The sequence below is a fragment of the Oryctolagus cuniculus genome, chromosome 17, assembly GCF_051225735.1.
Source record: "Oryctolagus cuniculus isolate XC-2025 breed Fujian yellow rabbit chromosome 17, ASM5122573v1, whole genome shotgun sequence".
Classification (NCBI taxonomy): domain Eukaryota; kingdom Metazoa; phylum Chordata; class Mammalia; order Lagomorpha; family Leporidae; genus Oryctolagus; species Oryctolagus cuniculus.
Window position 1 is genome coordinate 67,742,142 of NC_142883.1, and position 14,831 is coordinate 67,756,972.

The 14,831-nt window shown below is 39.0% G+C and overlaps 1 long non-coding RNA gene and 1 pseudogene across 1 annotated transcript; both read right to left on the reverse strand.

The window, feature by feature from the left end:
• Positions 1-822: 822 nt before the first annotated feature.
• Positions 823-3,751, reverse strand: LOC138843251 (uncharacterized). The gene is made up of 3 exons (XR_016223749.1): positions 3,594-3,751; positions 2,082-2,259; positions 823-971 (listed from the first exon to the last, which is right to left on the reverse strand). It is a non-coding gene; the product is annotated as an uncharacterized LOC138843251 (long non-coding RNA).
• An 8,164-nt stretch (positions 3,752-11,915) lies between these two features.
• On the reverse strand, positions 11,916-14,057 carry LOC149121343 (forkhead box protein R1 pseudogene; annotated as a pseudogene).
• Between the last annotated feature and the right edge of the window lie 774 nt (positions 14,058-14,831).

A 14,831-nucleotide genomic window follows, 5' to 3' on the forward strand; every position in this document is an offset into this window, starting at 1 on the left:
TTTAGAACTGGAAAACTAAGCATGTCTTGGCCAATATAGAACTCATTTTCCATCTTATGATACCAAAATAATTGGGGTTATAAGGAAAAAATAAAGTCACACATGCAGAAATTTTAAGCAAAACAGAATATAGACGGTGTATTTGTGTCATCTATAATCAAACACATAACAACATACAATATTCCAGTAAATGATTTCTGAATATTTTTATGTTTCATTGATGAATGAATTTCCTTTTCACTGTACAACAGTTATTCCCCTTTCCATACAAGTGAAAATGATGTTTCTTTTTTTTAAGATTTATTCTGTTTATTTGAAAGACAGAGCCACAGACAGACGTAGAGACAGAGAGAAAGAGGTCTTCCATCCACTGGCTCACTCCCTACATGACTGCAATGGCCGGTGCTATGCCAATCCAAAGCCAAGAGCCAGGAGCCTCCTCCAGGTCTCCCACATGGGTACAGGGGCCCAAGGACTTGAGCCATCCTCCACTGCCATCCCAGGCCACAGCAGAGAGTCAGACCGGAAGAAGAGCAGCTGGGACTAGAACCAGTGCACACATGGGATGCCGGTGCTCCAGGCCAGGGTGTCAACCCACTGAGCCACAGCGCTGGCCCCAAAAATGATGCTTCTTTAAAATAAATTGATGAAGTAATTCTATAAAATATATGAATGTTAATTAATCTATCAGAAATTATTTACATACAGACACACAGAAAATAAATGCTTTTACATCTTACACTGATCATGATAGTACAGAACTTGATATATTGTGCAAAGTATTCCACAGTTACTTACAATCCCTATAACCTTACATATGGAATAATCTGCTTGGTTAGAGAACTTCCCAGCATCTTTTACCTACACAGCATTTAACATTAGCTTCTTGAACCCCTCCACTTCTCTTCTTCCTTACTCTGAGTCCCAATCAATACAGGAACATGGTTATGGAATCACTCTTTTGCTGAGTTCTGGGAAGATGAAAAATTAATGAGCAAAGAGAATTGTACACAAAGACCAAGACAAACCAGAGGTGGTCATCTGACCAAGTGAACTACATGCTCTGTCTTTTAATGCTTTTCTTTTCTTGCTTAAAAAGAGATCAAGGCTATTGCTATCTTTGATAACTAAGGAGAAGATACACAAGTGGTCAAGAAAAGTGAGTCAATAAGACACCGGAGCTAAGACAAAATCCCAGAAAATAATAATTCGAAAAAAATTAACATGCACTCCCTTCACAGTTCCTGAAATAACAATGAAATAGAGCAAATATAAAATTAGAAAATAAAAAACCTCATGGCATTTTAAGGAATTTTAAGCTTTGTATAACATAAATGATTAAAAATATTTAAACAGAGAAGACAGTTAATTTTTTTTAGAAATCAGAAGAGAGAAATACTATTTAAGAATTACTGTGACAACACACAAAAGGGGTGGAAAATTGTTACCGCAACTAGCATAGTGACTGAGAGTATAAAAGTGGGGGAAATATGACCTACAGAGTAAAACTGGATCAGTGAAAAAAAAATGGATCATAAAGAATAGGAATGAAACTAATGGAAACAATGAGTAGCGAAAAGTTTGGGAGAAAAAAGCATGGTTTGTTGAAATATATTAATGAAAGAATTACATATAAACTCCAGCAAACAATAGCACATGGATAATTAAAACCAGAGTCATAGCCAAACTCAGAACAAGCAAAAACATTCCACTTTCAAACACTCAAGCTTAAAATCCCCATAAATATTACATCATTCTTATTATTCAAAGTTTCATGACATTTCAATACAAATTAACATTTTCCAGTCTAAGATGTGAACTTTTCATATATTTCTGAGATTAGGATGTGCTAGCAAATGATGGCATGCCATCATTGAAAGGCTTTTGATTTTTTTGTGTTTAAAAGAAGATATATTTTACTATGATAACATGAAATCAATAAAACAGCTATCCCTGAAGCATACTAATCTTTTAGTTTAAAAATATTTGCATTTTTCAGTTAATGCCAACTCTGATATTTCTTTCAACCAAGATATAGGAAGATGATCAGCTACTGCAAGAACATGACAAACCAAATCTACCTTTTGAAATCCTTAAAAGAAAGCCTGTCTGCTTCTCCTTGGGCTCCTGCAGCTTTTCCATAAGAAAACCATTCAGTGATATGTTGATGGTCATGAGGCACATTACACCCTGGGTGGTGAGGGGCCCCCAGAAGGGGGTGATCCCTAGCTTGAGAAGTGAAGAGAGCAACCCGCACCTCTGCTTGGGGCAGGGAAAAGGAAAATAGGACAACACACACGAGTGTGAATGCTTTCTCCTTGAGTCCTTGGCTGATGGAGGGAAGGACACTCAAAAGCCCTGCTGCTGGCAGTGCCACACTCAGACTGGCAGCCCTCAGCCTCCAGAGCCTGGTGCACTCACCACCATTATCAGCCTGGAAGAGGGGCCAGGTGCTCTGGTTCTGGAACTCTCACCAGGTATTGCAGAGCTCTCTGACCAGTGGCTCCTTCAGCTGCCCTGTGGCCATGTCCAGCTCATAACCAGCAGGATGCAGCACCACTGCTTCTTCCCCGCCTCTCATGTAGTCACAGCACCCAGGGGCTGCCTGCCCAGTTCCACTGTAGCATGGGCAGCTTGGGCAGTGTGGCCAGCAGCACTCAGAGGTTCCTCTCCTTGCCCTCTACCCAGCTCCAGGGCTTGAGTCAGAGGGCATTTGTACCTCTGGTCAGGTTTGTGGTTTCTGGCCACTGCCTGTGGATCTTGGCAGCAAAGCCATGATTAGAGGTGGATCTGCAAAGTGGCTCTGAGATTTTCACATTCTGGGTGGTGCTGGGTGCACAGAGGCCCTCTCCACTTGGCCACATCAAAGTGAAGCCCCATGCAGGGTTGGGCTTCAGTGGTACATTGGCTTTGGGAGGTGGGTTGGCCTGGGGAACACAGGACGCGCCCTGGACTGTCAGCCACCTTGTGGGCCAGCCACCTCAGAGGCTGGAGCTGAGGCACCAAGGTCAGCAGTGTGGTCCAGGCTCTGAGATTAGATCCAACAACTCTCAGGGCTTCCGTGGTATCTGGGCCTCCCAGCACGTCCCTGCGGCTGGGGGATGCCTCATCTTGCCAGACCCTGCCTACAGATTTTCCTATGTGCCCAAGTCTGTGTTGCAAGACAGGGTCCTGGTGTCTCCCTGCTCCATGCCTGGCCATTTTCTTGAATGGATTTACTGATGTGTACATGGCTGTTTGATTTTCTGGTTTTGTGTTGATCTGAAACCATGTGCTATGGAATTACAGGGATTTATTATACTTGCCCAGAGTAACTGAAATGCAGATTGTAAAAATTCACCCAAATATTTATTTTAAACACACAATTCAAGATTTTAGATGGTTTCCTTTTTAGATGTTGAAGAACAATTTTGGTAGCAACTTTGTTTTGACAAAAATACACTTTGAAATTTCCGTCCCGCACAAATTGATATAGTATAAAATGGGTGTTGTGGCTGATGTTCTCATTTGTTTGTGGCTGACATTGTAAGTTCATGAAAACTGAGCATTTCAAGTGGTAAAACCCACCGGATTCTGTAAGAGATGGAACTCACTTGTGCTTTTCATTCCTTTCCAGCAGATGTCTCCCAGACTTGTTTCCATTACAGAAAAGATTCCTTTCATGCTTCATTTTATGTTTGCAAGTGAGAATGCAGCTTTTGCTTTACAAATACATCGCTCCTGGTAAGGGCCAATAAAGGGAGGAATGGATAAATACTGAGACCCCTTTCCATGCCAGCTTAGTAAAATAGAAATAAACAGAAAATCAATGTTAAGAAATTTTTTTCCCAATGCAATAAGGTTTTATATATATTACATAAATATACTTATATGCATATATATGGTATGTTTTATTTATACACATATATTTACACACATAAATTTATATACATGAATTATATTTTATATATGTATATACATATTATATGTAATAAGAGAACAAGCAGTTGGCCAAAGCAAATACAGTGCTGATCTCAAGTGATGGGTTCAGGGTGCTAACTTGTTGTGCTTTATATCTCAACATATCAACTGTACTCTTTTGTATGCATCAAATGTTACATAAGAATGTAAAATTAAAGCAACAAGAAAACAGTTTATGTGTTTGGTGTTTACAAAACAGGAGTAACTATAAGAGAAGTAAGCATTAGTAATATGGAGAAGTACAAATTTATTATTTATGAATGGTTCAAAGAATTATAAAGCCCACTATCAATAGGATAACCACACATGTGAATTATCACTTAGCTACATGGAGTGAAATGGAAGTTACATATTTATATTAAAATATACATTCAAACACTTAATAGTCTCTCTCAAGTGCTCACCATACACTGCTTCAAAAGCAGGAGGCATGAAGCTGTACTATTTAGAATACACATAACACACATAAATATCTCAAGCATAAAAACTGTACCTAATTTGCCATAATAAATTATCTTTCTCCAAATATTTAGGTTTGAACTCAAGAAAAGCAAATATTGAACACCAATGATTTCATACTATGAAAATATAAACAGGTTAACAACAGTTGTAAAAATCCTGAAAAATGTGGAGTTTATGGAATGAAAAATTCATTTCATAAAAAAGGTCATAGCAGATCTATTTCATTATGGCTCTCAAGTTTTAAGAATTAAAATTTGCTACATGCAAGCTGCAAGTTAAGCCAGAACAAACATGTGAAAACATCTAAAGACGTTTGTAGTTTGTACTATGAAGTTCACAATTTAAAGAGGTTTAAATTGTTAAAAATAAAAACATAAAGGAGAGGTCAACTTAGTGTCATAGCAAAGCCACCATCTATGATATCTGCAATGCATATGGGTGCCAGTTTGTATCCTGGCTGCCCCAGTTCTTTTTTCTACATATTTTTAAGATTTATTTATTTTATTTTATTTTATTTTTTTATTTTTTTGACAGGCAGAGTGGACAGTGAGAGAGAGAGACAGAGAGAAAGGTCTTCCTTTTGCTGTTGGTTCACCCTCCAATGGCTGCCACGGCTGGCACACGGCAGCCAGTGCACGGCGCTGATCCAAAGCCAGGAGCCAGGAGCTGGCCTGGAAGAGAGGCAACCGGGACAGAATCCGTGCCCCAACTGGGACTAGAACCCGGTGTGCCAGCGCCGCAAGGTGGAGGATTAGGCTAGTGAGCCACGATGCCAGCCAAGATGTATTTATTTATTTAAGAGGCAGAGTTACAGAGAGAGAGGCCTTTTGTCCACTGGTTCATTCCCCAAATGGCCACAATGGTCAGAATTGGGATGATCCCAAGCTAGGATCTAAGATCTTCCTCTGGGTCTCCCAAGTGTGTGCAGGGGCCCAAGCACATGGGCCATCTTTCATTGCCTTTTCTGGTCATCAGCAGAGAACTGGATGGGAAGTGAAGCAGCCAGGAATTGAACTGGTGCCCATATGAGATGTCTGTCCTACAGGTGGAGACATAACCTCCTATGCCATATCCCCTGCCCCCTGACTACTCCACTGCTGATTCAGCTCCTTGATAATGGCTAAGGAAAACAATAAAAGATGATTCCAGTGATTGGGCCCCTGCCACCCATGTGGCAGCCACTCATTCTGAAGGAGATCTTGACTCCTGGCTTCAGCCAGGCCCAGCTCTAACCAGTGCAGCCATCAGAGGAGTGAAAAAGTGGGTGGAAGCTCTCTCTCTGTCTCTCCCTCTCTCTCTCTGTATCTTTCAAATAAACAAACTTTAATAAAAACATACAGATGACCAAAAATTAATTATTAATCAGTTATCATTTTTTCATATTGATAATGATATTGGTCATAATGATCATGCTTTATTGAAAAACAATAACTGGGTTGACAAACATGAAGAAGTTTATTTTCATACACTGTTGGTAAATTAAATGGGTGCATTAGTAAGATATGCTCAAATTTGAAATATATCATCCTTTCTACCTTGTAACTATTTCCCTCGAATTTGATCCTAAAGAAAATAAGAAATATTATGCATTAATATTCACATCTATGTTAAAGCCATTTATAATGTATTACATATAACATAATGGGACAATATATGTAATATAAAAAGGCCTACATTGCTTAAAATATCTCATACATATATTACATGTGTAACTAAGAACATTAAGGATACTGCAAAATCATTAAGTTGGAGGTAGTCTAATAGCCAATCAATAAAATAATGTATAATGCATTCATTTTCAAAATGAGGATAGATCTATAGTATACTGATTATTACACCATTACCATATATTTAAAGCCTTTGGTTTGACGACACATCTTAATAAATTTAGTTAATATTTGAGATATCTATTGATGTACAAAGAAAAGCCCCATGCTACTCTGGCTTTCTGATCTGTTTGTAAAAAGTGACTAATCATGAGATTTTTGGGTTTGGCTCCCAGTGCATTAATGCTCAAATGATAGACACTCAAATTATTGTGACTATTGTTGAGGGATTGTGTACAATGTTCCATACTCTGTAACATTTCTGAATGATGGATAAAACCTTTTAAAACATATCAAAGGGTCTTTGATCTTCTAAGCCTAGTTCTGGCAAACCTTTTTGTAAAGAGACAGAAAGTAAATACCTTATGCTTTATGAACCATAATATCTCTGTTGTTGCCTAAAATATGTATAGGCTATAAGTAAATAGATGTGGTTGTATTCCAACAAAAATTTATTTACAAAAACAGCGAGGAGCTGAATTTGGCCCACAAGAACTGCTAATGCAGTGAATCTTCCTGTTCAGAATACCGTGCATGCATGCCATTACCCATTTCAAAGACAACAATGTGTGCAACACAGCATTTTTCAAGAGGGAGTTGAAATAAAATTTCAAAACTTTAATTACAAAATAGGTTACTTTTTACATTTTCCTCTTATAAACAATTCAAAATTTGTTATGATTAAGAACTTTTATCTTTGACTAGTATAGAATTATATGATGTGTACCAAGCCTTTGAGATTTTTCAATCTTTCTGTGGTATTAGAAGTCTAAACAAAATGATAACTAGTACACATACTACATATATGGGAATTGTCAAGAGGTTCTTTTTTTCTCTAACTTTAGAAATGTATCATTTAGTGCCTTGGTCTGCCTTTTAGTGCTACATATTCATTTCACAGTTTAAAAACTGTGAACTGTTGCAAATATAATTCATAATTATTATTTAAGGATTAGAAAACACAGATGAAGGAAAATTTGATCATGTATGACTATGTCACTCAGCAGGAATACCTTTACTCACTGCCTTAAATATCACCTCCCTTTACTCCAGTAATTTCCAATCCCAGGATCCTATCAAAGCTTGTTCTCTCCAAGTTAACACTTATTTCTATAAAATTAGAGGTCATTTCTTCAATGTCATTTTATGTAACCTGTCAGTAGTATTGTTCTGAACACAAAATTCTTCTCCAAAATAGCTTCCTCTTTCATTTTTCAAACTATCTTTCTGTCTAGGGAGTGATTTTATTTCCCTTGTCAAATATTAATTGGTTGCCAATATGTGAGTTCATTTCTGGGGTTTCTCTTCTGTCTCATTGGTCAACATGTCTTTTTTTTGTTCCAGACCAGGCTGTTTTAATAATAACAGCCCTCTAGTATGCCTTGAAATCTGGTATTGTGATGCCTCAAGCTTCATTTTTATTTAAGATTGCTTTAAGCATTTGGGGTCTTCTATTTTTCCATATGAATTTTAGGATCATGTTTTTTATAATTGTGAAGAATGTCCTTGGTGTCTTGATTGGGATTGCTTTGAATCTATCAATCACTTGGGGTAGTATGATATTTTGATATTAATTTTTCCAATCTATGAACATGTGATATTTTCCCAATTTTTGTGTCTTTTATTTCTTTTTCTTTTTTTAAGACTGTATTTACTTGTTTGGGATGTAGATTTATAAATAATGAGAGGGAGAGACAGAGAGAGGTCTTCCATCTGCTGGTTGACTCTCCAAATGGCCACAACAGCCAGAGCTGTGCTGATCTGAAGCCAAGAGCCAGAGTTTCTTCTAGGCCTCCCATATAGGTACAGGGGCCCAAGGACTTGGGCTGTCTTCTACTGCTTTTCCAGGCAATAGTAGAGAGCTGGATTGGAAGTAGAACAGCCAAGACTCGAATCAGAGCCCATCTGGGATGCCAGCACTTTGGGTTTTGGCTTTACCTGCTACACCACACTGCCAGCCCTTCTAATAGTCTTTTGGTTTCTCTATATAAAGAATTATATCAACTGCAAACAGGGATTATTGTACTTCCTCCTTATCACTTTGATTTTTTTTCTTGCCTGATGTCTCTGACTAAAACTTCCAGAAGTATATTGAAAATAATGGTGAAAATGGTTGTCATTAGCTCCAGATTTAGTGGAATTTCTCCCAGCTTTTCTCCATTCAATATGATGCTGCCTGTGGTTTAGTCATATATTGCTTTGATTGTGTCAAGGTGTGTTTCTTCTATACCCAATTTTTAAAGATTTTTATCACGAAAGGATGTCATATTTTGTCAAATGTTTATCTGCATCTATTGAGATAATCATACGGCTTTATCTTTCATTTTGTTGATTTTAAATAACACATTTATTGATTTACATATGTAAATCTGCATCCCTGCAATAAATTCTACCTTGGGTAGATAATCTTGTTGATGTATTGCTGGACTTTATTTGATACTATTTTATTGAGAATTTTTGCATCAGGATCCACTAGGGATAGTGGCGTATAGTTCTTTTTTTATTGCATCTCTCTGCTTTTGTAATTAAGGTAATGCTGGTCTCAAAGAATGGGTTTGGATTGACTCTATCCCTTTCAATTATTTTGAATAAGAGTGGGGATTGGTCCTTCCTTTAAATTTTGGTAGAATTCAGTCTCTTCAGGGCTGGCACTGTATGTGGCATAGAAGGTTAAGCCTTCACTTGCAGTTTATGCATCCCATATGGATGCCGATTCAAGCCCCAGCTGTTTCACTTCCAATCACCTTTGTGCTAATGCACATTAGGCCCTTGCACCCATGTGGAAGAGCCAGAAGAGCCTCTAGGCTCCTGTCTTTGATCTGTCCCAGCCCTGGCAGTTGCAGCCAAACAATTTGGGGAGAGAATTAGTAGATCTCTCTCTGTCTCTCTCTCTCTCTCTCTCTCTCTCTGTGTATGTCTCTCTCTGTCTCCCTCTCTTTTTCTCTCTGTATCTCTGCCTTTTAAATAAATAAATAAGAAAGTAAGTAAATAATAGTTTAAAAATGAATTCAGCCTCTTCTACAATGGTATTTGGAAAGTTGGATTTTCACATGCTGAAGTTTGAAACCAGTTTGATCCAACTCACAATGGATCAAGCATCTAAACCTGATACACAAAACATCACATTACTAGAGAAAAACATATAGGAAAGTCTATAACACATCAGCCTAGGCAAAGAATTCTAGGGTAAGATCCCAGAAGCAGATGAAATTACATCATGCGAGAAGTTGCTGTGCAAAAAAATGAAATAACAAAATGAAGAGGTAATCAACAGAATGGGAGAAAATATTTGCAAAATATGTATCCAATAAAGGATTAATATCCAGAATACATAAGGAGCTCAAGAAATTTAACAACAAAACACACTCTAGTTAAAAAATGGACAAATTGCATGAACAAGCATTTTTCAAAGGAAGAAATAAAAATGGCCAACAGACATGAAAAAAAATTCAGGATCACTAGTCATCAGGGAAATAAAAGTAAAGATCACAAAGAGCCTACATGCTAGGGTAATTTATCCTTTTTGTTCAATTATAGATTATATTTTTTGTCATATCTAGAAAATCTTCGCTTAATTTAAACTCACAAAAATCTTCTATGATTTTTTCCTGCAAGTATTATAGTTTTCATACTGCAGTTAGATATGTCATGAATTTTTTACATTTTTGTTAGTGGAGATTTCTTTTGGAAATTAATATCATATTGTGCCAGCACAATAATTGTAAAGACTATACTTTCTCCCCTGCATTGCAATTGTGACTCTGTAGAAAACCTGTTCACTGTGTTTCAATCTTTTATGGATCTTCTTTTGTGTTCCATTTTTCTGTCACACTTTAGATTAGTATAAATTTATAATTCTTGTAGTCATATCTCCAATTTTATTATTTTTTTCAGAGTTACTTTCCCATGAGCTGATATCAGCATGTTATTTTAAAAAATAATCAGATTGCTTGCTGGGAGGGGGATTGAGATTTTGTTGAGTCTATAAGGTAATGTTAAGATAAATCCTGATTTTTTTTGAGTAAAATGTCTCTTTCCACTTAGAAATATTTAATTTCATATGAATATTAAGTTGTTTTTGTAGATCTGTCAATATTTCATCAGATATATATTTTATATTTTAAATGAAATAGTGGTGATTCTAAAATTTTGATTACTATTGCTGGTATATAGAAATGTATTTTATTTTTCTGTATTGATTTTTTTATCTTCTAGTTTTACTAAACTCATTTGTTGCTCATTACAATTTTGGCTTATGCATCAGAATTTTTGTATAGACCAAAGGTTGTCAGTTGTTTCCTCTCTTAAACTATTGTCTTACTAATGATAGTAAATGTTTCTGATTTGTAACAATACAATTTTTGTGACAACTTTTTTATCACTTTAGTATTAAAGCATCCATAGATAAGTAAATTAATGAGCATATCTGTGTTCCAATAAAACTTTATTACTAAAGCCTAAAGCTGGCCTACAAGTGAGAGTTTGAAGATGGAGAATTTGCACCCCTATTATGTGGTCATTGTTGTGAATAGAGATCCTCACTTCTTCCTTTCAACTTGATTGCTTTTATTTATTTTTATTGCCTCAGCATACTGACTAGAATCGTAACTACAACATTGAATAACAGTAGTGAAAACAAATTATTATCTTGTTTCTGATATTATTATTTCTGTCATTAATTATGTTTTCTGGAGTTTTTTATCCATGCTCTTTCTTATGCTGATGAAGTCCTCTTGTATTTTAAATTTCCTGAGATTTGTGAAGTCAGGAAAGATTAAGTTTGTCAAAGGCCTCTATCCACTGAGGAGTTATAGGGACTGGACACCCCTACCCAGCCATGGATAGACTAGGAAAGCTGCCTCAGGCCTTGGGAAGGGCAGAAACCAGTGACAGGAACTCAGATTCCATCTTGAGACCTACCTTTACTCTGACTGAAGTTATCCCATCTCACAGGCACTCACCTGCATGTTCAGGCCATGAAACAAGATGAGGTATTTAATATTGATGGCCCACATGAGCCAAGTCCCACCTACCTTAGCCACAGAAAATTTTTTCACCAAAAAGCTCCTGTGTTCAGAACCTTAAACAAAGACCCCCTGCCTAGCAACCATATGTCATAATGTGGGCCAAAGATGTTCTGCCCTTTGGAATACAGGCCAATGGTCCAGCCAAATGTAGACCCAAGTAGAGGGTGCAGTCCTAAAACAGGAACCTCTGCATGTCCCCCCCACCAAAAAAAAAAAAAAAAAAAAAAAAAAAAAAAAAAAAAAGCATCCCATGGGTAGTGGTAAAGGCTAAAACTAAAAACTCAAAAACAGGCTCACTCCTCTGATAATGGACTCCCAGCTTTGAGCCCCTCCTCTCTCAGGAGTCTGTACTCCTTTCTATGCAATAAATCCACTTGTGCTTTGCACACTCTTGGACTCAGCCCTTTATTTCTATACTGAGAGAGAGTCTTGCACCAGGGTGTCCGGCATCCCTAATAGGAGTGAAATAACAGTAACCCTACAGTTTTTCTCTTTCATATTATTAATACCATAATAAAACTAATCATTGTGTTAGTGTTAAACAAGCCCTGCATTCCTGGAATATATCCCATTTATTTAGTCATTTATTTAGCTTATTGATTGAATTTGATGTCCTAAATTTTTTCTTCATATTATGCTTTATTGATCAAAACTTCCAAACAAAGGTAGCCTCTCCCTAAAACTGCCCCCCTCTGCTGCCATGGCACCTGCCCTTACCCCTGTCTCAGCTACCGCAGTGCAGAGCAGAAACTGTCCCAGGGCCCTGCAGCCCTATGAGTTCGTTAAGTAGCAGCTTAACAATGTTAGCTGAACGAGTAGGTGGTGCTCCCAGGGCTGCCTGCCACAAGCCAGCATCTCCCATGATTATCTTCAAAATCCAGAAAATGAGCACTCGCTCAGGTCTGGCGAAGGGCGAGGACTCTCCTCCTCTGAGACAAGCGTGGCATCTGGGTCTGCACACCAGCAGCTGCCCCACTGCCTCGGTAGCACGCATGGGCTGCTCCCCACCCCAAGCTGGAACTGCACCTCTGCCCTTCACCCCATCTTCAGAGACCACACACACATATCCACACAAGGCTGCTGGGGGCAACTAATAAGGCAGGGGACTCGCTTTGCGGCATCAAAGGTCAAAGAGGAAGAGCATCATATCTGGTTGGTTCATGCACTGCTGGATACTTTCCAGCTGGGTGACAGCCAGGGCGCAGGCCTCCTCAGTCAACTTCCAGAAGCAGGAGCGGGATGGGGTGATGGCCGCGACCTGCATACTGACCGGCACTTTCTCAAAGCTGTCTCGGAAACACAGGTTGTGGCGGATGGTGTTCTTCCAGCCTTCCTGAGCCGTTCAGAAAAACGGAAAGTGTTGTCGAGTGAAACTGTAGATCTGCTGCATGTTGAGGCCACGGGGGGAACTGTTTCTTAATGCCAGGGCAATTAGGTGGAAGTAATTGAGAGGGGGCCGGGGCCAGAGCCTCCCCTCCTGGCTGCTGGCTTGCTGAAGCCTCCGGCTCTGGAGGGGGGCCCTTTTGTGAGGGGACTGGAGAGCCACACAGGAGCTGTCATCCTGGTCCTCAGCCTCCTCCTCTTCCGTGAGCTCCCAGCTGCTGGGGGAAGACGAAAAGTGCTTTGGCGACGGAGACTGCTCGGGGAAGGAAGGCGACAGTGCGCCGGCCCCGCAGCCTCAGGGCAGCAGGCATCTTCCTGATGGCAGGGCAGCCAAGGGCGAGGGACCGCGCCCGCCAGTTCCTTCTTCTCGCTAGTCCCTTGGGCTTCCAGTTTTCCCGGTGGGTACACGATCTTGGGGTTCACCCACATCCACAGGTTGGGCTCAAACTCTGGACCATCTCTGTCAGCATGGGGCTTCTTCTCCAAAGGTAACCTTGGTGGTTCGACTATTTGAAGCCTGTACCTGGCAAGGTTCTGCTCGGCCACAGGCAGGTGCGATGTGGTGAAGGCCAGAAAGGTCTCGTTCCCCATGTCCCAGTCCAGCAGTCCCGGGACCTGGCCATGGAGGATGGCCCAGACTTCGAGCTGCTGGAGTTTGAGGTCCACCTTTAGGAGAGCGCAGCATGCCCAGCCGCGCACGGGGCGAGCTGAGAGAGACTGATGTCCCAAATTTTTAACACATTTTATCTTTAGCGATATCTTCGGTTCATATTAAAATTAAGAGGAAGGTACAGAGATTTTCCAAAAATATCTGCTGCCACAGTGGCATAGTCACTCCTCTTATTAATATGAACCTGACCAGTGTAGTATAGTTGTTATGATTACATTTGATACATCATTAACACCTCAAATCCATAATTGACACTAGGATTTTGTATTGAAAACTTAATGAATTCATGCAAAGTTATAATAATGTGTGTCCATCATTTTATTATGCAGCATTTCATTACTCTAAAATCTTATCTGCCTAGTCACCCATTTCTTCCCTCTACAATCCTGTCAACAACTAATCTTTTTACTAGATTCATAATTGTGCCATTCTGAAATGTCACATAGTGATGAGCACGTATAATTGTTCACGTCAACTTCTTTTACTTGGTAATACACCAAAGATTCCTCTGTGTGTTTTCATGATTTGTTAGCTCATTTCCTTTTAGCAATAAACTATTTTTTGTATGATACAACACAGTTCACTCATACATTCACCTATATGAGAATATCTTGATTATTTCAAAATTTGGTTGGATTTTTACATTATTGCTCATGAGGAAATTTGATTTTTTCAATCACTGTGTTTGTTTTTCAGGATAATATTTTCATTATAGGATTAGTTCAGATGTATTCCTCCTCATCTTTTGAAAAGCATGTAGAATTATATTTTTTATTTCCTTCTAAAACACTTGGAAGAATGCATCAGTGTAGGTATCTGGGCCAGGTGATGCTTTCTAGGAAGATTTGTAACTCTGACTGTATTTTGCTTTATAGATATTGGTTAATGCAGGTGGTGAATTTCTTCTTGACTGAGTTTATCTTTCAAGGAACTTGTCTATTTTACTTATGTTAGCATGGTTCTTCATGAAAATCTGTATTAATATCTCAAGAATTTGTACTAATATCACATTATTTTCTTCATTCATAATTTGTGCATTTTCACTTTTTCTTGATCAACCTGAGTGGATAGATGTTTATCACCTTCACTATTTCCACACATGATTTTGTTACAGTGGCTTTTCCCATTTTTCTTCAGTTTTACTGATGTTTTTCTTCCGTCACAATGAAGTTGGTCATGAAAGCAGGCTGGTGTGCAGGCGTTAAGAGAGACAAGCACATTTAGGTTGCTTGGCTCAGGGTCAGTGGTTCGGCTTTTGGACCTTCATGACCTTGAAGCCATGCTCGCTGCCATGTCCTGCACCATGCAGTGCTGTGGATCATGCTTGGTGCTGAGATTAATTCTAGGCAGCCAAGGGGCGAGCCGAGTTATGCGTGGGGCTGAGGCCTCACAGCCAGCAAGGTTCAGGAGGAGATCACACGTGGGCAATCTTCTGATAGCAACAAGAAGTACACCAGATGTGCACTCACTGGCCTTGGTGGACATGGTCCTTCAGGGAGCCAC